This window comes from Schistocerca gregaria, chromosome 5, assembly GCF_023897955.1.
Source record: "Schistocerca gregaria isolate iqSchGreg1 chromosome 5, iqSchGreg1.2, whole genome shotgun sequence".
NCBI classification, from domain to species: Eukaryota; Metazoa; Arthropoda; class Insecta; order Orthoptera; family Acrididae; genus Schistocerca; species Schistocerca gregaria.
The window spans coordinates 646,598,099-646,622,969 of record NC_064924.1 but is presented as its reverse complement, the minus strand read 5'-3'; positions in this window follow the sequence as shown (position 1 = coordinate 646,622,969).

The following is a 24,871-nucleotide window of genomic DNA, read 5'->3' as shown; positions in this document are numbered from 1 at the left end:
ATCTTCTACACTGGCCGTACACCTCTGGTGATCGTCGAGGGGACACTGAATAGTGCACGGTACATCCAAACCGTCATCGAACCCATCGTTCTATCATTCCTAGACCGGCAAAGGAACTTGCTGTTCCAACAGGACAATGCACGTCCGCATGTATCCCGTGCCACCCAATGTGCTCTAGAAGGTGTAAGTCAACTACCCTGGACAGCAAGATCTCCGGATCTGTCCCCCATTGAGCATGTTTGGGACTGGATGAAGCGTTGTCTCACGCGGTCTGCACGTCCAGCACGAACGCTGGTCCAACTGAGGCGCCAGGTGGAAATGGCATGGCAAGCCGTTCCACAGGACTACATCCAGCATCCCTACGATCATCTCCATGGGAGAATAGCAGCCTGCATTGCTGCGAAAGGTGGATATACACTGCACTAGTGCCGACATTGTGCATGCTCTTTGCCTGTGTCTATGTGCCTGTAGTTCTGTCAGTGTGATCATGTGATGTATCTGACCCCAGGAATGTGTCAAAGTTTCCCCTTCCTGGGACAATGAATTCACGGTGTTCTTATTTCAATTTCCAGGAGTGTAGTTATAGCTGTTTTGGTAAGCAGCAGAGCAATGTGCCGCCATGAAAGCTTTTAAAAGCAATGTTACGAAACGAGAGATAAACGCTCTCAGTGATTTAAATCCAGGTAAAGAGGTGGTTGTTCTTCCACCTGATAAAGGAAACGCCACTGTTGTTTCTAATGAAGAGGATTATCTGAGAAAAAATTTAAATCGCGGCTTTTCTTACTACAGATGGGGCTGCTACGTACTATACCACATACTGCACTCACCTGACTTAAGCCCTCATCAGTTCAACTCGATTTATGAACTGAAGGAAGCACTTCACGGCATTCGCTTCAGAACTGCTACAAATTCGTCGCCCAAAACACCGCGCCGCTCGAACTGTCAACACAACTGGCACTGCTGAGAGTATCCTACGACTTCCACATAGCTGACAACTAGTTATACGCAATTCTGGTGACTATTTTGAAGGTCAGTTAAACTTTGAAACACATATTTTGTACGAGCTGTAAATAAGTAGTTGCTACTTTTAAATTTCCAACCGTCGTGTTTGATGTCAACATATTAAAGTCTCGGTTGATACAAGGCGTGTGTGATGTAACTTCATAGACTCCCTTGATTTCCTTTCCTCTGCCAGTATTACGTAAGAATTACATCTGCAACGGCTTAGCTGTCGTTATGAACTACGATCTATTCAAAAAAAAGTAATGACTAAAGGCATTTTTGGTATGGTTTAAGTGCTTAAAATTTGCGTACATGCGTCTTTTACCTCGCACGCCGCGCGCTCTTTTATCTTGTTATGGCTGCGTCTGCTTGTTCACCGATTCGCTCGCCAGGCAGGAGGTATTGTACAAACCATTGTTGGAAAAACGAGCAACGTTAACATTTTTTTAAATACAGGCAGTGCACGTTAGTAGCTAAAATTTTGGCGGTCCGTTTCTTTCGCTGTATTCTTGCTGCGTGAAAAATTTCAGGGTACTTTTCGACATGTCTGACTAGACACTCGCTTGTGAGTCACGTGATGGCTCACATTTTGTGCAGACATTTGTCTATCCTCTTATCATAACAGCGGCGGGACAATGGTTTGCTGTGTTGATATCTTGGCACTATTTTATGGAATCCCATACAATTTATGTCCCTGAATTTCTTTTGGAAGGTTCCCTAAAATGCTACCGAAGAAGTTTATTGTTCCATTTAAAAGAAAAGTCGGTGCAGTTAAGAAACTTAAACCATAACACTAACTTGCGAACTTAAGAAAAAACTTGACATGTGGTCCGCTGTATCGTAGCGGAAACTGCACCTCGATATACGGTATTTATTCACTGTGAATGCGTTTTATGTGGCCTGTCTTAGCTACCTTACCATGTACAAAAGGCTCGCATTATTTATCAAGTGACTTATGGGAGAAAGGCTTTATAAGTATCCTTTCGTTTTGTAGGTAATAGAAATCCAAAGACTGGAACTGAAAAGCCTAATCTGATATTAGTTAGTGTAAAGAACATTCGTGGTAATGTCTCAGAATATGGCTATCGCTCATTAAAGGTAAGAATTCCAGGATAATATTAGGAAAAATGTTAGCTGAAACCGAAAGTGAATACCAACGAAGTCCCATACTCTCATTGCGACATTTATCGTAACGATAGTATAGACTCCTATGGCGGTGACGTAATTATTGTCGTAAATAATTCGATATCTAGTGATGTTATTAGGGATTTCGAACGTGAGGCACGTAACAATCATAAGTCGGTCAAAAATGGTTATCTGATATTTTTATAGACCGCCCGCGTCAGAAGCTGTGATGGCAGAGCCCTTCTGTGATAACTTTGAGAATTTCACGAGTACGTTTTCTGATCACGCTGTAGTAAAGGGATGAGGGGAGGGATTCAACTTGCAAGTTGTACCATAGGAATCATGCAATCAAAACTTGTGCCAGAGACAGGGATTCGTGTGACATTATTCTGGAAAGCTTGTTCGAAAATTACTTCCAGTGAACCAACTGGATAGGGTACTGTCTTAGCACTAGCAACAAACAGACGTCAAATTTCAATCAGTTAACTTAGTGGAGGGCGTCGGTGATCATAAGCGTATAATTGTATTAGTCAGTACGACTGTCATAAGAACTGTTTAGAAAGATGGGGAAAATAATCTTGACAAGATACAGATTTCACAGTATCTGAGTAAACGGAAGATTGTCACTGGGAAGGACGAATAAGCTGGATAAAATTAAAAAAAACATAGTTTAATATGCTAAGACAAACTCCAAACGAGATTTTAAGATATGGAGAAGACTCACCATCGCGTAATAGCAGAGTTAGAAACTTGCTGCGTGAACATATAGAGCTTAACCACAAATTTAAAAGAACTCAAAATCTTGCTGACTAACAAAAGTTGAACGAATCGCAAAATCAGTGTAAGACCTCAGTGACTTAACAAGTGAAATTTTGTAGTTTCGTCTAACTAATAACACTAAGAAATTTGGGGATGTTGCAGACAGAAGGACGAAATACTGCATTCGGTCATCTGTTAGTGTTTCATCGCGGATAAACGTAATACGGACCTTCCTTTCAACTACCGCACGAATGTCGAGATGACTGATATCGATGTGAGTGAGCGTGGAGTCGAATAGCATCTACAGTCGCTTAATAGTTAAAGGCATCTGGACCATATACACTCCTGGAAATGGAAAAAAGAACACATTGACACCGGTGTGTCAGACCCACCATACTTGCTCCGGACACTGCGAGAGGCCTGTACAAGCAATGATCAAACGCACGGCACAGGGGACACACCAGGAACCGCGGTGTTGGCCATCGAATGGCGCTAGCTGCGCAGCATTTGTGCACCGCCGCCGTCAGTGTCAGCCAGTTTGCCGTGGCATACGGAGCTCCATCGCAGTCTTTAACATTGGTAGCATGCCGCGACAGCGTGGACGTGAACCGTATGTGCAGTTGACGCACTTTGAGCGAGGGCGTATAGTGGGCATGCGGGAGGCCGGGTGGACGTACCGCCGAATTGCTCAACACGTGGGGCGTGAGGTCTCCACAGTACATCAATGTTGTCGCCAGTGGTCGGCGGAAGATGCACGTGCCCGTCGACCTGGGACCGGACCGCAGCGACGCACGGATGCACGCCAAGACCGTAGGATCCTACGCAGTGCCGTAGGGGACCGCACCGCCACTTTCCAGCAAATTAGGGACACTGTTTCCCCTGGGGTATCGGCGAGGACCATTCGCAACCGTCTCCATGAAGCTGGGCCACGGTGCCGCACACCGTTAGGCCGTCTTCCGCTCACGCCCCAACATCGTGCAGCCCGCCTCCAGTGGAGTCGCGACAGGCGTGAATGTCGTCTTCCGCGATGAGAGTCGCTTCTGCCTTGGTGCCAATGATGGTCGTATGCGTGTTTGACGCCGTGCAGGTGAGCGCCACAATCAGGACTGCATACGACCGAGGCACACAGGGCCAACACCCGGCATCATGGTGTGGGGAGCGATCTCCTACACTGGCCGTACACCTCTGATGATCGTCGAGGGGAAACTGCATAGTGCACGGTACATCCAAACCGTCATCGAACCCATCGTTCTAACATTCCTAGACCGGCAAGGGAACTTGCTGTTGCAACAGGACAATGCACGTCCGCATGTATCCCGTGCCACCCAACGTGCTCTAGAAGGTGTATGTCAACTACCCTGGCCAGCAAGATCTCCGGATCTGTCCCCCATTGAGCAAGTTTGGGACTGGATGAAGCGTCGTCTCACGCGGTCTGCACGTCCAGCACGAACGCTGGTCCAACTGAGGCGCCAGGTGGAAATGGCATGGCAAGCCGTTCCACAGGACTACATCCAGCATCCCTACGATCGTCTCCATGGGAGAATAGCAGCCTGCATTGCTGCGAAAGGTGCATATACACTGTACTAGTGCCGACATTGTGCATGCTCTGTTGCCTGTGTCTATGTGCCTGTGGTTCTGTCAGTGTGATCATGTGATGTATCTGACCCCAGGAATGTGTCAATAAAGTTTCCCCTTCCTGGGACAATTAATTCACGGTGTTCTTATTTCAATTTCCAGGAGTGTAGGACATTTGAATGAATCTACGGAGATTGTGGGAAAAATCATGCCCCTTTTTTGGCAGCAGTTTGTCGTAGATCGCTGGAGCCACCAGGTGTATCTACAGGTTGGGAAAAAACGCATGTTTTTCTCCTTTTCAAGACAGGTCGTAGGACCAAAGCACACAGTATTATAGGCCCTTATTATAGACATTAGGATTGTGGGTCATGTTTTATGTGCTCGTATAATGAAACATTACTCTATAAAAATCAACATGTATTCCGCCAACGAAGATCTTGCGAAACAGCTCGCTCTGTTCCTCCACGAAATCCTATTTCTTGACTGCAGAAAGGCATTTCATACAAACCCACGCTCTCGTTAAGTGAACATTAAACTCCGACAATAGCCGTCAAAATAGTATTGAGGGCTTCAGAAAAGGTTTATATCATTAATATAATTATCGTTTATTGTTCCGTCTCAGTTGCATACTTTTAATTACATTACATATTCCGGCGGACAAAGGGGCCGAGCGGTTCTAGGCGCTACAGTCTGGAACCGTGCGACAGCTACGATAGCAGGTTCGAACCCTGCCTCGGACATGGATGTGTGTGATGTCCTTAGGTTAGTTAGGTTCGAATAGTGCTAAGTTTTAGGGGACTGCTGACCTCAGATATTAAGTCCCATACTGCTAAGGGCCATTGAACCATTACATATTTCGGTCTCTCAGACCCTCAGATCTAAGTAGTTGCACAACTCCTTGGATATGAATATGACAGAGCGATCGAAACATGTAATTTAATTAAAAATTTGCAACTGAGACGGGAGAGGAAATATTTATTATCTTAAAAATAAAATTACGAGCTTACCCGCTATCAAACCAGACTTATGACTTGATTCGTGACTTCCTTGCAGACAGACCTCGACATGCAGTTCATAATGAGGCAAAATCTAGAGATATAATAGCACAAGAGACAGTCGACTGAAAACAAGACAGATGGTAAATAAAGTAAGTAAACTGATTAAAGTTCGAAAATAATCATTATAACAGTTTATGGTTTTATGCCACCACTGGAGTTTCGAGTGCTCCCTTCGGCATGGATGTGTGTGTTGTTAGTTTAAGTAGCGTGTAAGTCTCACACACTAAAATATTTTAGGTTTTATCCCAGTGTCAGACAATATGCCATGGCCCTTATGCAATAATGTTTACGGCTGCCCACTGGTAGATCCGTGTGTTGCGAAGGTTGTTTGGATTGCGCTACAGAAGTTTCGCTGGGAAGCACTTGCATATCTTCCATGCAGCCCCCACCACCACCATGCGACTTCCACATTTTTGGAGCTGTTAAGAAATGGCATTCGTGGCCGTCATTTTGTTTCGGACGAAAGGTGCATGTCTGGGTACAATCGTGGTAGCGTAGTCAGCGACAAACTTTTTCCCATAAGGGCACTGACCCTCAGGTCGCACGGTGGAATAAATGAGTGAACAGCTATGGCGATTGCTTTTGGAAATATTACTTTCTTTTCTACATCTGTCTCGCTATCATTTGACTGTCCCTTGCAATTTCAGGATAGCTCAAGGAAGCATGATAAAACCGTTACTGTTTACGATATAAGTAAATGATCTTGAGTCAGTGAGTTGGAAAAGGAGCTATATAAATTTTTGTTTTTGTAATTACGTGTATCGGAGATACTTGATCCTTATACCTGCACGTATCATTTAGTGTAAAAAAGGGGTCAATGTCCCATCTGCAGAAGTGGTCGTTAGAACTGTATTGAATTAGAGAAGGGGCTATGTCCAGGAAAGACTCGTTTTCCCCGTTTACGAAGTAATTCGCCGGTAAGATGTTAGCCAGTGCACTTGGGCGGCTCTGGCTTTTTGTGTCTGGGAGGGTGGGGGGAGGGGGGGGCGTACGGGGAGAACGCTAATATCTACGTTGCGATGTGACAAACCATTCACACCTCAAGAAGAAAACTGCCCAAGACAAGAACGTTCATTCTGGGCTTGCTTGTACGCAGGTACTTGCTTATGTTATTGTTATAACCACGTATCAATAACGACTAGTTTGCTTTACTACTTGTCACTTTATACACTGGCGGTTACGTTTCTACGCCAGAAAATAGGCATGATTAATACGTGCGTAACGCGAGCAAGACGAATGGCTGAGGCCGCAGCACCTCAGAGGCGAGATGTAACACTCGAAAGCGTCAGTAGGAGTGATGGGCACTCCATCACACATATACTTAGTGTCACAGAATCAAACATTCGTTGAAGTGATACGTTCGAAAAAGAAATTGTAACTAGGCTGTTTAGGATTTTATGGTGGTAATGTCATGTAGAGCTCTATATGAAAATCAGTGACTTGTGCCGTGCGCACTCTGTGGCTGGTTTGCGATGTTGGGATCTGTTATTGTAGTGTTGGGCAGTTGGCTGTGAACAACGCGTAGCGTTGCACAGTTGGAGGTGAGACGCCAGCAGTGGTGGATGTTGGGAGAGAGATGGCGGAGTTTTGGGAAAGGATGATCTGGACTTGTGTCCATCAGAGACAGTAAATTTGTTAGACTGGATGTCATTAACTGGCATATAACTTGTCCACCCAAAATATCTCTGGAACAATAACAGCTATTCGAAAACGACTTTCACCGGTATCAATGTAGGGCTGGAGCCCATGAATGTACATATTTGGAAACATTCTAAAACGAAAGCATATGTTTTTTAACACAAACTTATGTTTTTTTAATGGACCTTCTATACCTTTCCTTCAGCAATCCATAGCATGACAAAGCACATACACAATGGCGTAGATTGCATCGCAATATTCCCATTACATCCTGAGATATTGGGACGCGAAGTTAACGCTTGAAACACCCGACATGCGCTGCTGGCGTACGTCCTGAGGCTCAGACGTGAACCCCATGCTGCCCGTAATCGCGATGTGATTGACATGTGTAATCACACCGCCATACTTATCAAGAGGACCGAAACGAATAATACGGTCTGCTGCCATCAACTCTCATAAGCACATAATGGTTTCCCTCTTGCACGTTTTACGTATCTATGTACAGAATATGAAGCAGTATCGATCGGTCTACACCCGTCAGGTTGTCTTATTTATCCTACATACCCAAAATAAGGTTTATCTAATGCGTCATATGGCCCATTGTGCCTGTCGCACAGGGCCTGGCTCTACCTAGTCAAGTGTCCAACGTAGTTCCCACTACTGCCACAGTTACCACTTCGCCTTGTTTACGATTTGCGACCCATGCAAACTCCTGTACTTCACCACCCTCCCATTTGTTGTTGCTTTGGCGTGCAGTACACCGCTTGCCAGTGTAGTCGTGCATCAGAGTAATCTAGTGACGGCACGGAGGTAGTACACATTGTGAATAAACGTTGTGTTGTGGAACTTATACTGTACAGTATAATGTACACACATGATGATATGGTAGAAATGGTGCTGATCTATGGAGAATGTACGTTGACGGGAAATGCGTTATGAGATTGCTTGTTTGTTGTTAGTACTGGTAGCGAACATTATGATTATTAAGTTAACAAGTCTGTTTTGTACCCTACTCTACATACCTGTACTGTACCCTGATGTAGGTGGACGAAATGCTGTTCAGACAGAACGACTGCAGAGAAGACGATTCCCTGACAAGCCATCGCCTTCGCGCCGGATGTTTGGTCGTCTCACATCTCGTCTACGTGAAACGGAAAGCTTAAATCCAAGACCTCGACAACGTCCTAGAACACGCACAGATTAACGTGCTGAAGTTGCTGTGCTCGATACAATAGCTGTGAATCCTCAAATCAGCACACGTAAAATTGAACGTGAAGTTGGTGTGTCGAAATCAAGTGCACAGCGTACTCTTAAACGTTATAAATTTCATCCTTACCATGTTCATTTACACCACGATCTTCATGGAATTCCGCAATAGGGTAACATTTTGTCGGTGGGCTCAGCAAAAACTTCCGACTAATCCAAATTTTTTTCCAGATGTTCTCTTTACCGACGAGGCATCATTCTACAACAAAGGAATGGTCAATGTGAGGAATATGCATTATTGGTCCGCAATCCAAAATGGCTCCATCGGGTAGAGCATCAACGTCCGTGGAAAGTTAATGTTTGATGTGGGATTATTGGAGATACAATTATCGGACCTTTCTTTATAAATGGCATCCAAAATGGCAGACAATACTCCAGATTTATACGACACAATATTCCTGTTCTCTTGAACACAGTACCTCTGAACCGGAGAATGGTCATCTGGTATCAGCATGACGGATGCCCTACACATAACGCCTTACGAGCACAACGACTTCTGAACCGTAATTTCCCTGGTAGGTGGATTGGACGAGGTGGCCCAGTTAGGTGGACTGTCCGAACTCCGGACCTTACACCGCTGGATTATTTTCTTTGGGGAGAAGGATGCTGTTTACCAACATGAACCAACGACACCAGAGGACACGAAGCAACGCATTATTGATGCTTGTACAGCCATCAAAGAGGAAACAATAGCGCGAAGTAGGGCATTCTTCATCCGCAGAGTGACCCTACGTATGCAAGCCAATGGTCATTACTTTGAGCATGACGCTATGTTTAGTATGTAGTGCTGGTATCACAGTGGAAGTATCTACAAAGGGCCACTTTACCCAGCGATATTAAGAAACATTTGTTTGCAACAATTTGTCATTTAACGCATTATATAAGCATAACATTGATAATTATGTGATAATAACACTAATTGGTTTAACATGTTTACATTCGTCTTCTATGTTTTACCTCAACTTCCCAAATCAATAAATTTTTACCTAAACATCGGTAAGACTTTTAGTCCACTTGCTCGTTCCCCTAAAACCATCAACACTAATTTTACTACTATGAGTGAATGATTAACTGTCACTTGCGCTAGATCTACAGTAAAGTAAAGTTTTAACGTTGAACGGCATTACCTTTTTACTAACGGACTAACGATAAGCGAAGCTAACTTTGTGACTAACGTTGCGGTACACCGATAAGCTACAGAACCGCATCACCCCTAGCCTATGGGATAAATACCTGCTGGAATGTACGACGTTAATGCAGGATGGCAGCATACCGTATTATTCGTTTCGGACCTCTTGATAAATACGGAGGTGTGACTACGCATGTCAGTCACATTGCGATTACGGGTAGCATGGAGTTCACGCCTGAACCTCAGGACGTGCGCTAGCAGCGCATGTCGGGTGTTTCAAGTTTCAACTTCGCGTCTCAGTATCTCGGGTTGTAATGGGAATATTGCGATGCAATCAACGCCATTGTGTATGTGCTTTGTCATGATATGGATTGCTGAAGAAAAAAATACAGGAGGTCCATTTCAAGAAACCTAAGTGAAGTAAGTGATTCATGAAAGGTATCGGTTATTGTTAGTCAGGGCCGTTCTTCTGTAGGGATTATTAAAAGTCAGACTGCGTTGCGCTAAAAATATTGTGTCAGTTTAGTGTTGATCAGAATAAGTAAAGAGTGTCTGAGTACCTTCAGTTTTGTTCAGCTGTTTCAAAAGCAAATGATGTAACAGGTTTATTAGCACAGTAAACCATTAATTTTTCTAAGTGGACGTTTCATAAAATATTGGGTACAACCTTGGTGCCATACATCCCGAGATTGACGGACGGAATCAACCATATATTGAGCAGAAACGGCGTAAAGACTATTTATAAACCTACAAAGAACATCAAAGTGTTTCAGATATACGAAGGAAAAACAGACCCATTTGTAGTGTCGGTACTGTACCGCATACCATGCACAAATGGGACAGTCTGTTGGAATGACCGGACGACCAGTCGACATCAGGATCACCGAACAACATAAGTGGCATTCCAGGATGGGGCAAGTGGAGAAATCCCTGACACATAGTGAAATTCGCCGACACGGAAGTTCTTGCCGTAGAGAAGAGTTATTACACCCACTTGTCAGGGAAGCTATAGAAATACACAAAACATAACGGTAGCTTCAACAAGAATGAGAGTTATTACACCCACTTGTCATGGAAGCTATAGAAATACACAAAACATAACGGTAGCTTCAACAAGAATGACGAAAGCCGCAAGGTAGACGGATTCTGGAATCCTGTCTTGTAGCAAATATCAAAGGGAAAATCGCAGTTTCAATGACCTCGGAAAACCCCTTAACAGCTGGCTCACCATACATCCTGCTGCCGCGAGCTCGACTTCAGTCATCTATCAGCAACGGTGGGTGAAGCCATCATAATGCCAGCCACTCGCGGTTGCGAAACGTTGGAAAACTTACAAAAAAAACGTCGCCGGAAAAACGGGAAATATTACACAACAGAAAGTTTGTGGTTACAATGATAAAAGGAACACAAAATTGAGGAATCCTGTTTTATGTGATTCGGTGAAAAGGGTTGACGCAGATAAACTGAGCGTTGATAATCGTAGAGGAGATAAATTCGGAGAGTTGCGCAATTATACAAAAAAATAGATGATGCGGCAGGGTTTTTCTTTGATTACATGAAAAATTTCCCACAGAAGCACATTCCTGTCCAAAACATTTTCTAGTATAGGCAACTGCGTGTATACGAATTTTTTATACAAAGTCTTAAATCACGTGGAGCATACTATTATTTTTATCATAAGGATATTGCTAAGAAAGAGCCAAACGAAGTATCTAGTTGTTTGAAACTTTCTTACAGATTAAAACTGTGAGCCGGACGGAGACTCTAACTCTGGACATTTCCCTTTCTCTCAATCAAAGGATCGGTTGTCGGAAGCCCTAGTTCTTTTGCGACTACCTTTGCTGTCAGTCTACTTTTCTGTTCCCGGAATGGTATTTTCACGCTGCAGTTGTGCGTGCGCTGTTATGAAACTTCCTGGCAGATTAAAGATGTTGGCCGGACCGAGAATCGAACTCGGGAATGTTGCCTTTCGCGGGAAAGTGCTCTAGAGACTGAGTTATACAAGTACGACACACGACCCGTCCTCACATCTTTACGTTTCTGTTACTATTTAAAACATATTCAACATTGTCCTTGTTTACACTTCACACGAAAGCTGATTCCCGCGCAGTAAACAGCCAACCCCGAACACCAAGTGCTGTTTGTTAAAATAATGGAACTTAAATAATAATGTGTGCCAACATCGCCACTTGACTTCAAATAAGACGCTGAGATTCGTAAGGGCCCAAAAGCACACCGCCCTTGGTCCCACATTTAGATGAATATCACAGAAACCAGTAATACAGTTTTCGTGAATTTTCGTACGTACGGTGCCGGGTTGCAGCGCAAGTAATGCTGTCTCAACATAAGGCCAACATATTTCAGAAGTATCAGTAAATGCTACACTGTCACAATCGATGGTGATGTGCTTTGGGCCCGTCGATTCTCAGTGACTGAAATAGATTACTGTATGACCGATTTCAGAACTTAATATACTCTTTCAGAACCCACAAAATAGATTTACTGACTGTACAACTTTAACATGTACTGAAGTCAAGTCTAATTTTACTACAGTATATGGTGAGTAAATTAGCATATCTGGGAAAGGTGCTATCATATGGCAGGATTTATGCCGAGCAAATGGGGACAGAAGTCTGCTGCAGTGTGCTACCACATGGTGACACTGAAGTTAACTTCTAGTGGAGTGGCAAGAACCAGCTGTGCACTTCGTGAACCGTTGACCTTGTTTATCAAATCTATATGTTTTTGGTATGTAAGGAAATTACCTCATGCGAGTTGCACACGTGCGATAGCCCCTTAAAATGTGCACAACTGAAGGTGTGATCGCGATTCTAATGCCAAGTTTCACAGAGCCTAGAGGAGCAGTGGAACGGTAGATTTAGGTGCCCAATCTTTGATATTGCAGCATGTATGTCAGGTGTAACAGCTTTCAAGGAAAATAATAATTCCTCAAGGTGTCGAAAGTTAGGATGTTCACGTCCTTGTGCTCTTAAACAGCAGCGGACACTGATTGTATTCTGGGCACATTAAGAATAAACCTATTGCTCATAACGCATTCTCTTATTGCTGTAACAAATATAAACTAGCGTAACACAAACCTAGACAGAACGCTAGTTGCCCCATCGTCACGCGGCTCGAAAAAGGGTAATTTCCAGTAGATTCATACTGTATTACGACACTCGATGGGTAAAGTACATTGTAATGCTGTATACTACATCGACATGGGACAAACCGCTTCATAGAAACTCTGACAACATGTTTAAACCCATTTTGTGATAAAACAGTTGTTTGTGTCTCCTGAAAAATTTACTTTGTGGGACATCACCCCTATTCCAAATCATCGATTTAGTATAAATAAATAATTTCGTTGAATAAGTCGGAAGCTCTGTAAGGCTGTTCGTAGATAATACGTTGCCTACCAGAAGATAGCAACGTCAGAAAACTGTGGCGACCTCCAGGAAGTCCTGCAGAGAATTGGTGAATAATGCAGGGACTTGCAGTTGACCTTGATTGTAAATAACTGTAATAAATTGCACATGACAAGGCATCCACTACTGTGCAATTACATTGGTGGTGGCAAGTTATTGCAAACGGTAATTGCCACAAAACACCTAGGCGTAACCATCCGGAGCGACCTTAAGTGGAATGACTACATAAAACAAACAGTAAGAAAAGCAAATGCTGTACTGAGATTCCCAGGAAGAAACATAAGGAAATGTAATTAATCTAAGAAAGTAATTGCTTAAAAGCACTTGTTAGAATGATTCTTCAATACTGACCATCAGTCTGGAATCCTTGCCATGTGGTATTAGTAGAAGATACAGACAAGATCCAAGGGAGAGAGACGCGTCTCATCACGATATAGTTTAGGCGGCTCGAGTGCGTTACGGAAGTTCTCAACAAACTCGACAGGCAGACGCTATAATAGAGGCACTGAGCATCGCAGAGACAGGTTTACCATTGTAGTTCACATAAGGTACGATCGCGGTAGAGTTTGACAACATGTTACTTTCTTCCTCATACGTCTCTCGAAATGATCGCAACGAAAAAACTCACGTTATTGGGGCTAAGAATGAGTTCTATCAACGAACATCCTTCTCGTGCGCCATTCGAGAATGGAACGGGGAAAGGGGGGGGGGGGGGGGTGGTAATCAGATAGCGGTAACCGAAGTAAGTTCCGTAACGCACCTTCAGAACGTTTTTGGAGTACTTATGTACCTGCAGATGTAGAAACCCATGTTCCCATCGAAATTAAAATGACCTTCGAATATCTTTCTTGGATGTTTCGGTTATGACACCGACCGATGGAGGGCTGAAACACGAAGTTACTTCTGAAAGACACACATATGTACGAAATATACATAAGAACCGTAAGCATCATCCACAGCAAAGTAAGGAATTCATTCTTCTTGTCTTCTCGATATAACCAAAAGAATTTACACACTAAACGCCGAATTAAAACATCTGAAGCAGTGTTCCCAGAAAAAATTATATTCAGGGAATGCGTAGATAGGGTCTGTGATCAAGTAATAGTACCCTAAAAGAAAAAATGAAAACAATGTCTTCTCCACTTCATTAAATCTTAACTTAGCGTATGAATAATACGAGGGACTCTCAGTAAGGAATGCAACATATTTTTCTTTTCCGAAAGCAGGTTGATTTTATTCAGGATTTATATACACCTTGTCATTCCTCACTCTTTTGGCTAAAAACTCTTATTTTTCAACATGATATCCGTTCAATGTTACGGCCTTACGCCAACTTGCCGGGAGGGCCTTTATGCCCGCATCGTACCACTATACTGGTAAACGTCGGAGAAAACGTCTTGTTGCACCAATTACCTTTCCATCATCCACGTACTGCTTCCCGCTGAGCAATTCGGCACAGATGGTCCTTAATTGCCCTTTGTGTACTGTTTGTAGACGGCGAGGAGACACACACAATTGAGCACTCCAACCGATGAACACGTGTGTCAGCTCTACCTACAGAGACGTGCAGTTGAGCAGCGAGGTGTTTCATTGTGATCCGTCGATCACTTATAATGAGAGTGTTTGCACGTTGCAACAGTGCAGGAGTCACAGCTGTGTGCGGCCGGCAGGAACGCGGGAGATCGAACCGCATTGCATTACGTTCTTGCGATGACGGCAGACGCCTCGCCCAAATATTCAAAGCGCTTTTGTTCACTGGCAGGTCTCCGTAGATATTCATCAAGGACCTATGAATATATAAGGCACTCAGGTTTCCCGCCGGAAGAAATTAAATTAGTGCTCTCTGCTTGGAATTGAAATGCGTTACAGCCGCAGTTTTCAGTACTACGTATAGAGCTGTCACCTATCGGATCTTCATGAAACCGCAGAGGCTGAAGGGCGAATATTGCACGACGCCTTAAAAGAAATTTCGCACTTTTTCAGTCGAAACTGGTAGAGAAAAAGTTTGTGTTGCTTTACTTACTGAACGCCCTTCCAATTTTAATGGAAAATAACTTGAAACCTGTTTTATGATTACAAATAAAATACGTAAAGCCCTTAGATCTGTAAAGGCTAAATTCACTCCTCTGCACGCTGGTTACGTAAGATTCCATGTATTTGTAGTAAGGTTTATATTGCATGTACAAACACAAACATGAATGCCCACTTCTGGAGGAACACAATGTCTTTGTCAACTATGGAAAGTAGAATAATCAGGTGTAACGTAGTGTGCTCTTCAGGCAGAAAATCATAAAGTTTTCAGAAACAAACATTTTATCAACATTGCCCAAACGCTATCCACGTCTATATAGAGGTGATAATCTAACCGGTAAATAAGTATCTATCAAACTTAGTGATATGCTGACGGTTATCTGTAGAACACGCAAGTAAGTTTTATCTTTATCAGACAATAGGGTCGTACTTACATTTTATCTTTGTCGAGGGTTCTCTCTTCCGATGTGTAAACTTCTAAAATCACCCTCTCCATAGTATTTACGTCGCTCCCAGACGTCCGTCCAATCAGTCTGAGAGACTCGGAATTATCAGGAACAGCTCTGGACAGCAAAGTTTTATGGATCATGATCATACAAACCCTAATGAACGATGGCCGGTCAGTACGCAGGGAGTATAATCTAGTTACGTACAAGGGAAAGAAACTTGGAAGGTCAAAGTTTTATTGCAGTAAATTACAGAAGCACAAAAGTCTCTGAATTTCCCGCCGTCCATGAAAGTTGGCGCCCTCAAATAGTACTAGTAGCCGATTAGATTTAATAATGAATAAAAAATAGGAGTGCGGGTAAGCTACTACAAACTGCATAGTGAACGCATTATTGCGGCCAAGATAGGCACGAAGTCCTATTAAAGTAGTACAAGTTTATATGCCAAATAGCTCTGCAGATGATGAAGAAATTGACGAAATGTATGATGATAAAAGAAATTATTCAGGTAGTGAAGGGTGACGAAAATTTAATAGTCATGGGTGACTGGAACTCGTCAGTAAGAAAACGGAGAGAAGGAAACATAGTGGGTGAATATGGATTGGGGCTAAGAAACGAAAGAGGAAGCCGTCTAGTAGAATTTTGCACAGAGCATAACTTAATCATAGTTAACACTTGGTTCAAGAATCACAAAAGAAGGTTGTATACATGGAAGAATCCTGGAGATACTAAAAGGTATCAGATAGATTACATAAAGGTAAGAAAGAGATTTAGGAATGAGGTTTTAAATTGTAGGACATTTACAGGGGCAGATGTGGACTCTGACCACAATCTATAGGTTATGGCCTGTAGGTTAAAACCGAAGAAACTGCAAACAGGTGGGAATTTAAGGACATAGGATTTGGATAAGATGAAAGAACCAGAGGTTGTACAGAGTTTCAAGGAGAGCATAAGGGAACAATCACCAGGAATGGGGGAAAGAAACATAGTAGAAGAAAAATGTGTAGCTCTAAGGGGTGACTTAGTGAAGGCAGCAGAGGATAAAGTAGGTAAAAAGACGAGGGCTGCTAGAAATCCTTGGGTAACAGAAGAAATATTGAATTTAATTGATGAAAGGGAAAAATATAAAACTGCAGTAAATGAAGAAGGCAAAAAGGAATGCAAACGTCTCAAAAATGAGATCGACTGGAAGTGCAAAATGGCTAAGCAGGGATGGCTAGAGGACAAATGTAAGGATGTAGAAGCTTATCTCACTAGGGGTAAGATAGATACTGCCTACAGGAAAATTAAACAGACCTTTGGAGAGAAGAGAACCATGTGTATGAATATCAAGAGCTCAGATGGCAACCCAGTTCTAAGCAAAGAAGGGAAGGCAGAAAGGTGGAAGGAGTATATTGAAGGTTTATACAAGAGCGATGTACTTGAGGACAATATTATGGAAAAGGAAGAGGATGTAGATGAAGACGAAATGCGAGATACGATACTGCGTGAAGAGTTTGACAGAGCACTAAAAGACCTGAGTCGAAACAAGGCCCCCGGAGTAGACAACATTCCATTACAACTACTGACGGCCTTGGGAGAGCCAGTCATGACAAAACTCTACCAGCTGGTGAGCAAGATGTATGAGACAGGTGAAATACCCTCAGACTTCAAGAAGAATATAATAATTCCAATCCCAAAGAAAGCAGGTGCTGACAGATGTGAAAATTACCGAACTGTCAGTTTAATAAGTCATAGCTGTAAAATACTAACGCGAATTCTTTACAGACGAATGGAAAAACTGGTAGATGTTGACCTCGGGGAGGATCAGTTTGGATTCCGTAGAAATGTTGGAACACGTGAGGCAATACTGACCCTACGACTTACCTTAGAAGAAAGATTAAGATAAGGCAAACCTACGTTTCTATCATTTGTAGACTTGGAGAAAACTTTTGACAATGTTGACTGGAATATTCTCTTTCAAATTCTGAAGGTGGCAGGGGTAAAGCACAGGGAGCGAAAGGATATTTACAATTTGTACAGAAACCAGATGGCAGTCATAAGAGTCGCGGGGGAAGATAGGGAAGCAGTGGTTGGGAAAGGAGTGAGATAGGGTTGTAGCCCCTCCCCGATGTTATTCAATCTGTATACTGAGCAAGCAGTAAAATTCATGGAGAAGAAGTAAAAACTTTGACGTTCGCCGATGACATTGTAATTCTGTCAGAGGCGGCAAAGGACTTGGAAGAGCAGTTGAACGGAATGGGCAGTGTCTTGAAAGGAGGATATAAGATGAAAGCAAAACGAGGATAATGGAATGTAGTCAAATTAAGTCGGGTGATGCTGAGGGAATTAGATTTGGAAATGAGACACTTAAAGTAGTAAAGGAGTCTTGCTATTTAGGAAGTAAAATAGCTTATGATGGTCGAAGTAGAGAGGATATAGAATGCAATGGCAAGGAACGCGTTTCTGAAGAAGAGATATTTGTTAACATCGAATATAGATTTATGTATGAGTTAGTCTTTTCTGAAAGTATTTGTTTGTGGTGTAGCCATGTATGGAAGTGAATCATGGACGATAACTAGTTTGGACAAGAAGAGAATAGAAACTTTCGAAATGTGGTGCTACAGAACAATGCTAAAGATAAGGCGGATAGATCACGTAACTAATGAGGAGGTACTGAATAGGATTGGGGAGAAGAGAAGTGTGTGGCACAACTTGACTAGAAGAAGGGATCGGTTGGTAGGACACGTTTTGAGGCATCAAGGGATCACAAATTTAGCATTGGATGGCAGCGTGGAGGGTAAAAATTGTAGAGGGAGGCCAAGAGATGACTACACTACGCGGATTCAGAATGATGTAGGTTGCAGTGGGTACTGGGAGATGAAGAGGCTTGCACAGGATAGAGTAGCACGGAGAGCTTCATCAAACCAGTCACAGGACTGAAGTCAACAACAACAGTACTTTGTCCTGGATAGCAAGTGTTCATCAGAGCCAATGGTAACGTCAGGAGTAAATTAAAGACTTGTTTTTTTTCTATGTCAGTAAACGGTCTGACGGAGAGGTGAGCAGCAGTCTGCGTCTTTTTGCTTACGACTCTCTAGCGTGCGTGAAAGTATTGAGTGACTGTTGGGAGATGTAGGATGATTCAGACAGAATTCCCATTGGATGTGAAGAATGACAGCTTGCTCTCCATATAGAAAAATGTAAGTTGGTGCAGATGTGTTGGAAAAACAGTCCTGCAAACGTTACTATACCTTTTTAAATAAGTAGGCGTCGTAGCCCAAAGCGATATTAAATGAAATGAGCTGGTGAGAGAGGTAGTAGGATGGAACAAATTCTAGGGAAGTGTAGCCCATCTATTAAGCAAATCACATACAGAACACTGCTGCGACCATTCTTGAGTTGTCATCGAGTGTTTGGGATCCTCATAAGTTTGAATTAATGGAAAGCATCGTGATGTTCGATTTGTTACCGGAACGTTCAGTCAGCATACGAGAATTACGAAGAGGCTTCGAGAATTCAAACAGGAATCCCTCGAGGGAAGATGACTTTCATTTCACGAAACAGTATTGATAAAATTTATAGAACCCGTATTTGCAGCTGACTGCCGTAAGGTACAACTGTCGCCAACGTACAATTCACCTAATGACCGAGACCAATAGATAACAGAAATTAGGGTTCATGCGGAGACTTGTACATTTACATTGTACATTTGCATGCAGAACCTAGCAGATTCACCAGACAAACGGGCCTGAAAATCCTTAAATGTCTGATGAGACGTAATTATGACTGAAAACGAGACAGAGTTCGGCGGTATATGGATCAACATCATCAGTATCTATACTCCTCGAGTTTCCTTTGTTGTTCCATTCACGAATGGCACAGGGGAAGAAAAGTTGTCGTTGTAGGTCCATATGAGCTCAAATTTCTCAAATTTTCTCGTCTTAATCATTTCGTGAGGCATATGTGAGTAGATAATACGTCACTAGAATCTTCCTGGGATGTGCGGTCATCAGCATACCTCCATGTGATACACAACGCCCCCCTTGTAAAGTCTACCACTGGAGTTTTAGAGAATCTTCGTCACTCCCTCGCGCCAGGTGAACGATAGACTTCGAGGCAACGACCTAATAAGATATGCGACGATTCCATTGTTAAACGTGGAGGTGCAAACTGGGCGCTTAAGCCAAATATTGCTTTCCTCCGAAAAGTCTATAGGACGCCATTATTCAACAGTGGGAGTTAAGTAACTCATGATGATGGTAGCTAATATTAGTATAAACTATACCAGTTATCTAATGAGTCATGAGATTTATAGAGCTTGTAATGGTTCTCTATTAACGTGATCATTACGGCGCTCCAAGCCCAGTTCTCGATACCAGTAATATCGTGCTACTTTTCTGCGAAGTAACAGACATATTTTTGTGACAATATTCACATTTGGTTTTATTAATGTATAGGTTCTCCGATGTATCGATATATTACAGTGATATGGTTCTTGTGTGTAGTCATTTCTGTGGGACTGTCATAAACTTTTACTTACTTGTAACCAATTTAGCGTGAATGCGCACAGAGCAGCCTTGTTTCACTTTGCAGAAGTTAAGTTGTTGTTTCGCTTTGTAAAAGAACAGTAAAGTCTTGTGTTTGATTAAAGTGGAAATTATTTATTTATTTATTTATTTATTTAACCTGGAAAGATTAGGGCCATCGGGCCCTGTCGTACATCTGACCAGGCATTCTACTTATTTTACAGTCAGATGTTTTAGTAGGCATGCTAAACTACATCTAGTACAAAAAGTGAACTAAACAATTAGAAAGGTACACCTGGAAAAATACATTATTGACGAGAGAGATTTTAAATAGGAGTATGAGGGAGACTCATCGTGAAGGGAGGAGAAGAATAGAGAGACATGATGAAACATAATTGAGGAAACATAAAGGAAAAGAAGATTACGTGGCTAATAGAGATAGATGAAGAGGAAGGCATCTCAGGAGCAATATAGGAGACACTAGCTTTGCTATTTGACAGATGAGAGGATTGGCCTTGTACATTAATTTTGTGGAGAACTTTATGAGGATGATAGTAGGAAATGCTTCAACTTCTTCTTAAAAGCAGCAGGAGATTTAATTTTCCTCAAGGTAAGGGGCAGTTTGTTCCAGAGGCGGACAGCGGCAACTGACAAGGAGTTTGCAGAAGTTTTTGTTTTGTGAGTGGACACAGTTAGGATACCAAAATAAGAGTGACCCCGTGTTTCGATTATAATGGCATGACAGGTTTTTAATCTCTGAAGCAAGGTACTGGGATGCTTGCGCGACGAGGAGTCGGTGAAGTAGTGTTAGTCACGCAATTTGTCCGGCCGCAGCCACCCTAGCTCGGAATATGAAGCACTAACATGATCATATCGGCGAGTGTTGCAGGTGTAACGTACAAAAGCATTCATAATTAGCTCTAGCCGTCTGTGGAAATATGTTCCGAAACTTTTTGAGAGCATAGAGACAAGCAGACGTCTTTCGGCACACTGCGACTGTATTCTGCGCTCAGTTGAGATGCACATCCAAAGTTACACCCAAGATTTTCACTGTTTTCTGATATGGTATTGGAGTACCGTCGAGCAGAATAGGAGGTAGCCGTTCGCGGAATTCTTTAATTATTTATTTCTGATGGGCTATTAAGATTACTTGCGTCTTTTTTGCATTTACTTTAAGCCCCAGGTTTTTTGGCCATGTCACTACTGAAGACAGATCATCATTCATCAGAGCAATTGCAGTGTTTACATCTTCAGGTCTGACGCTTAGGTAGAGCTGGTGGTCGTCGGCATAGAAATTATATTTACAGGAGGACAGAACCGACGAAATATCGTTAACATATAAAGAAAACAAAAGTGGTCCTAAGACTGATCCTTGTGGCACTCCCGAAGAAACATGTTTCCAAGAAGATTTTTCGTTTACGCAGACAACACATTGCTGACTGTCTTTTAAGTAGCTTTCAAACCATCTCATTGCACTATCAGAGAAATTAAGCTGTTGCATTTTTCTGAGCAATATGTCAAAGTTAACAGTGTCAAAAGCTTTCCTGAAGTCCAGTAGCGTCAATATTGTTGCCTTTCGATTGTCGATGGCATATTTCAGGTCATCAGTTACTTTAATTAGAGCAGTGTTTGTGCTGTGATGTTTACGGAAGCCGGATTGAAATTTGTCATACAGACTGAATTCATGCAAGTGTTCAGTAATTTCGTCATGAACAATATATTCAAGTGCTTTGGAAACAGCAGGCAGTGTGCTAATAGGTCGGTAATCACTAGGCAGTTGCGTGTTTTCCATCTTAGGGATGGGTCGAATTATGCTTCTTTTCCATGCAGTGGGGTATATTCCGTTACGAGGGAAAAATTAAATATGTCAGTTAAGACAGGTACTAAGATATTGGCAACATTCTTAATCATGGTTATACCAATACTGTCGTTGCCTATTGCATAAGAAGAGATTCTCATTCTTGCTTTTCTTGCTGTATTTGTTGTTACATGTTTTAGATGGAAGGTATCGTTGTTAGTTATCCTGTTTGGGGATTCTTCTGGACGGTAATTATCAGCCGTGCTGGTATTCAGAGGTGCAGAGAAGAATTCATTAAATTCGTTGGCTGACACATGAAAAGTAGTTTCCGATTTTGCCTTTCCGACCCCCAAGTTACGGAGATTCTTCCATAGAGTCGTGGGTGTCAGATCGCTGCATACAAAGGAGCGAGCGTGCCTGATTTTGGCATTGCGAATGCATTGTTTCACTCTGTTCCGTAGCTTTCTATATTCTTCGAAACGCTCGGGTTTCGGATCTGCCTTGAAACGCCTGTGGGCAGCATCCCTATTAGTCATCATTTGACGTAATTCACCTGTCAGCCATGGAGCAGGAGATTTTCTTACACGGACTGTGCGCACAGGTGCATGTTTGTCATAGAGGGCAGTGAGTTTATCACCAAGTTCATTAATTTTGCCGTCAATTGTAGGTTCTCTGATTATTTTATGCCATGAGATTTCTGAGCAGTCGGCTGTTAGAGCGTCAAGGTCAATACGTTTCATGTTCCTACAAGTTATGTAACGAGATTTGATCCTTGGGGGCTGCACAGAGTAGACCAGGAATATTACATCATGTGCTGAGAGGCCAGGGGCCGATGTTTGACCAACATCTCTTATTTTGTCAGTCTGTTTCGTTGCGATCACGTCTATAAGAGTATGACTGTGCGCCGTATGGTGTGTAGGTCGTAATGGAAGAATGTTCATGCTATTGCAACTAAACAATCTTCTTAGGTTTATTGCGGAGGGAGTGTCTCTTAGCAGGTCTATGTTCAAGTCACCCATTACGATGACATGTTCGTATTGACACTGAAGTGAATGTAATTCCGACTGGAAGGAACTCATTGAGCTTATTTTTTGCGGCTTGTACACTACGCCAGTCAAGAATTTCCGACTTTGTATATTTATTTCAATGAACATGAATTCAGCCTCTTTTTCTTCAGCAGGATTTGACGTACGTAAGATATTCGCTTTGAGATCTGTTCTTATATACGCGGCGACCCCGCCACCTCGCTTTTGTGATCTGTCTGCCCTAAGAAATGTGTACCCTGGGAGATGAATAGATGCAGAGGATATGTGTGGTTTCAACCACGTTTCGGATAAGAGCATTACGTGGTAGTTTAGTTGGTTGAAGAGGAGGCTAAGTTCTTCGTAATGCGCAGGTAAGGACTGCATGTTGCAGTGAGCTGCTAAAAGCTCGGACGCGTTCCGCTGAGCAGCCTGGAGTAGGGTGGCAGACTGGTTTGTCCCTTTGTTAGTCACTACCTGCCAAGTGACATAATACAGGGGTGTCCAAGATTTTGCGCGCCCTGTTTGTGACTCCGCGAGTGCCGAAAGAAAGGCGACTGCAAGAGATTTCCTGAGGTTGCGGAAGTATAGAAAATGGATTGGTGGTATTCGGTGCAAGGAGAATATGACCAAAATAGTGACGGCTGTGTGTCACTGAGTATTCTATGTCGTAAGAGGAGAAATGTAATTAGCGTATTTGAAAGAGCTTAGGGTGGAAATCAGGGAAAGGGAAGTGATTTAAGAGGCCGATGCTGCCAGCAGACAGAAGTAAGCTTAATATTTAATAGATTATCGTAGGAAGGTAGCATTAAATTGAAATTTACTAAAGTGATACTGGTAGTGATTATCGTAGGAAGCTACAATTAGATTTAAATTTGCTAAAGTGATACTGATAATGATTTTTGATATGAACAATTTAAACCGAAGAGATGGGTGACTAATGAACTAAAGGAGAGACTAATAATTGCAATAGAACTATTACAGAATGGAAGAGAATAAACTGAGAAAATGAAAAAAGTATTAGCAGTAGCTAAAATTAAGCAATGGTTAGATCTACAAACACAAAAAATAGTAAAAAGTTAATACAGTTACAAAAACAATTAGTTGAAGATACAAATATGGGTATAATTAAAAAGTTAATACAGTCTCAAGACTATATCTATGTATAGGACAGTTACAATTTTCAAATGGTTTTAAGTTTGCGCTTTTGGCTCGAGTAGCTTCACTTAATAGTATTCTGTTCTGTCATGTTTGTGACTGTATTCTTTCCAGCTGCTGTCTTAATGATTACTCTGCCATCCTGAGTCCACACATTCTGAAGACCGAAATGGGATATGGCACTGTTTAAAATCTTTAGCCGTTCGTATGTCAGATCTTCCATTATTGTAAGCCCTGTCCTTGCTAACTTCTTCTTCTAGGTAAAGATCTCAGCCCTTTTTCGGTCCGAGACAAATTTAATTAATATTGGACGAGGTTTGGTAGCACCTGGTAGTTTTCGTCTCACCCGATGGCTCCTGTCAATGTCTGCCTTGGTCACTTCAACGCCTAATTTTTCACGCGCAACCGGTATAAGCAGGTTGTCCGTGTCTTCTTCCTTATTTTCTGATAGTCCAAACAGTCGTAGACTATTTCGCCTTTGGTACTGTTCTAGCTCGTCTGTTGCGGCAGATAGTTTCACTTCCAACTGTCGTGCCTTTTTCTCGTATTCAGACTTAGACTTTTTTAGTGCTGTAATTTCGGCAGTATTGGCCTCAACAGTTTCATGCATTTTGGCCAATACTGCTGCCGTTACAGTATCTGATATGGTGCCTGCTATCAGATCGAGATTGTTTTTATCGCGAAGCGCAGCGTTTACCTCAGAGCGGACCAGCTCCGGTATACCGGGAGCCGCGGCCGCACCTTCCGCCAGGATTAGGCCCGCCGCACCTGCTGCTTCCCCGCTGCTGGACGCGCTGCTGTTGACTCTTCTGTTTACCATTTTCTCGAAGATTTTGGCGGAGCACAGAAAGAAAAATAGCACTACTGCACAGATCACTGTTGTTTACACGGTTTCCACTTGTAATAGACAACACCATCTGCGAGAACA